This window comes from Glycine max, chromosome 15 (genome assembly GCF_000004515.6).
Source record: "Glycine max cultivar Williams 82 chromosome 15, Glycine_max_v4.0, whole genome shotgun sequence".
Taxonomy (NCBI): domain Eukaryota; kingdom Viridiplantae; phylum Streptophyta; class Magnoliopsida; order Fabales; family Fabaceae; genus Glycine; species Glycine max.
This window is the reverse complement of record NC_038251.2, coordinates 21,123,649-21,127,061: the sequence shown is the minus strand read 5'-3', so window position 1 is coordinate 21,127,061 and position 3,413 is coordinate 21,123,649. Positions and strand designations below refer to the sequence as shown.

General features: G+C 36.7%; 1 long non-coding RNA gene across 1 annotated transcript; it reads left to right on the top strand.

Moving 5' to 3' along the window:
* Positions 1–228: 228 nt before the first annotated feature.
* LOC121173639 (uncharacterized) lies at positions 229–2,338 on the top strand. The gene is made up of 3 exons (XR_005888872.1): positions 229–479; positions 817–899; positions 2,260–2,338. It is a non-coding gene; the product is annotated as an uncharacterized lncRNA (long non-coding RNA).
* Positions 2,339–3,413: the final 1,075 nt, after the last annotated feature.

Sequence of the window (3,413 nt, the reverse complement as noted above, 5' to 3'; positions counted from 1 at the left end):
AAGAAGCCTCACGAGGAAGCTTCCCAAGGAAGCCTCTCGAGAAAAGCTTCTCAAGGAAACTACCTGAAGTTGTCTCGGTAAAAGCACCCTCCTACATTCATTAACCGTTAGATCTTCTTGAAATTTTGTCTGGATGTTCATAGGACAGATGTCCACAACCTGACCGTTGCGATCTGATATATGACGTCTGGAATGTGAGAAACGCTTCCTTTCCCGAGAGTAGAAGCACTTGAGTGTTGCAAACGTTATTTTTCATGTAGCCTTGAAAACAGACATTCCTTTCTCCTTCTTTCTTCCAAAGCCCTTCCCCAATGTCCCAAGCTTCTTCTCCACAACCCACAACCACCACGGACCGCCGTTGTTCTCCGTTGAAATCCCACACCGAGAGGAACCCTTCAATCGGAGCGGAATCTTTCAAGCTTGTCTCGCGGTTTCGGTAGAGAATGAAGCCCAATCTGACCTTCGCGGTTTTCTTCGAGGTAACCGTGATTTTAAGCTTGTTCCTTGGTAGTTTAAGCTTATCTTTGCATCTTTTCTGACTTTAGAACCATCATTGTATGTTTTACGCTTCCTTTGAAAAACCTTAGAGAAAGAGACTTTGTAAAAGTTATCTTTTTATGAAATGGGTGTTATTTTCGTGAGCTTCACTGAACCCCGATCACATTGACGTGATTGGAATTTCAAAATGATGTTCCTTTTGTAGAATCCAAAACGACCTTAGCCTTTTCATGTAGTGACATGAGTATTTGACTCAAAATATTGTTGTTAACCTTATTTCTAAAATCCATAGTAATTTCCTTCATTTTGGCGTAATAGAGACTTGCGTTGGACCGATAAGCGTGAACGAAAGAGAGGCCTCTAAGTGACACAAAGAGGAACCGACGGGGAGCTCACGATAGGTGAGGGGAGTTTATTATAAAATTTACCGTTTTGACACCATAGTTAGGGTCAGGGAACCTAGCTACGAGAATATATGTTTGTCCCTGTTGCATGCTGATTTTCCTTTATAGAAAACAACATTTTTAACTAATGGGATGTGATATAATTGTTATTGATATGCATGCTGGTTTTCAAGAAAAACTATGTTTTTGGCGAATAGGATGTGATATATTTATTGTTGATGAATGAAATTATTGTCTTTATTTGACTTGTGTTGTTTGAAGACCTGGGGAGTGTGAATCTCAGGCATGAAAGAAATATGTATATGCGGAATGCGACTTACTGTTGATGTTGCTATTGATGACTTTAATTGATATGTGGTGATGTTGATATTTATGATGATATTGATTTGAGATGACGTTGCTAATGAAGATCATGTCCATGAATTGATGTTATTATTGATGATTATGTGAATATGAAATGAGGTTGTTGTTGTTGTTGATAACGTCATTGAGATGAGATGATGTTTATGTTGAGAATGATATTGAAATGGAATGTTGATGATGTTGGAAATGCATTGAGATGTGCATGTTGTGTATGTTCATGGGGGGTGCAGTGACCTTGTCGGATGTCCCTTGTGTGGGAAACTAGAGTGGTTAAAGAATTTAAGCATCTTTGAGGGGATGCTTAGGAGCTTTAATTCATCCATGGTCATGTACTTGATGACGCCCACGTTTATACGTTGTATGTTGTGTATGTTCATGGGGGGTGCGCTGACCTTATCGGATGTCCCTTGTGGGGAAAAATAGAGTGGTTAAAGAGTTTAAGCGTTTCTGAGGGGATGTTTAGGATCTTTAATTCATCCATGGTCAGGTACTTGATGACGCCCATGGTTCATGCCTCATATGACATGGGAAATAGTATAAACTATGGCAGTATGTACTTTATACTGGGGGTGCGTCACCGGGTAGGGAACTCCCTTGTGCCCTAGGCTGATCACTGAGGGGGGGAGTTACGGTGCACGACTGGGTGGCCTCGACAATTATTGCATAGTTTCCCTAAGTGAGGTGGCGTGTGGACACACTTAGGCTATTTCCTTGGTTGATGGTACATACCACATTTCATTTGAGAGTTGAGGTCAGGTGCATGCATCATTCTAAGCATAATTGATTGGATCCATGGATGAATGATGAATAATTGTTGAATGTGTGTGTTGACTAATGAATGTTGTGTAAGCTCATGATGTTTGCCTATGTTTTCTTACTAATTGTGGTTATTTGGATTTGTAGTATTGGTTCTTTTTATAATGAACTCACCGTTGCAATTTTGTATCATGTGGTTGATACCTGTGATGATCGCGAACCTTATTCATGGGAGCAGAATGACAGCAATAGGGTGCAGGAAGTGAGATTCTGTTGAGGTATCGCCAAGCCGACGTGATGACATTGGGATTATTTTGGGAGAGAGTTGTGTTTTGTTAATCAACTCCTCCATAGTTGGTTCATGATTCCTTTTGTTGAACTAAAGATGTAAAACTCAGATTTTTAATTATATGTATAAACAAGTTTAATTTCCATTATGTGTATGACGTGTACGGATATATGTACCTAAATAATGGTGTGTTCTTTGGTGAATGTATGTCGAGACAAAAATTACTTTTATTTTCATAAGCAAAATAAGGGAGTTTTCATTTAAAAATTGAAATTATCGCATATTAGAGTGATGATATCATAGCGAAGAGGCGGGTCGTTACAACACAAGCATTCAAATTCTCTATTAAGAGATATGACTTAAGTGTTTATGTTATAAAGTAACGAAATTCTCATTTAGTTTTAAGTTTCGTACCACCCAAAAAATGTTTGTAATAGGAACACTCAAATATCCATAAAAGAACTCATAACTTATCACATTTGAATCACACGAGAGACTAACTTTATTATTTCTAATTGAACAAAAATACCTGAATTTGTCCAAATTAGAAATAAAGTTTGGTTTAATAAATAGCTCAATATATGTCTCAACCAAATTCAAATGAAATTGAGTTTTTTAAAGCAACATAAAAGTTCTCATAGCTTCAACTATAACTTTATGTCATCGTCAACATAGAAGAATCTTTCATTATCACTTGACGGATGACTCCATACGTAGCATGGTATACACATGCTTTTGTGAGTAGTAGAACCAAAATCTACCCACTAACGTCCTTCGGTAAAACTAAATTAACTTTAAAACAAACAAAAATGATAAGTTTATCATTTTCACACACTAAATTGTGTAAATGAAACTTTTTTTAATATGCATCATCCTACAAAAGCAAAATGGAAATTCCTTATCTTATTCTCTTGTTTCTTCTCTAGAAAAAAAAATTATGCAATATCTTCAACTCTCAAATGACTCCCCTCAAACTTTAAATTTTATACATGCAACTTTGAGATTTAAATAATATGAGTAATTTAAACCATAGTAGTAACAACAACAACAATTAACAAAGAGAACAATAAACATACAATGCACAAATAATCTTTATGGTAAAT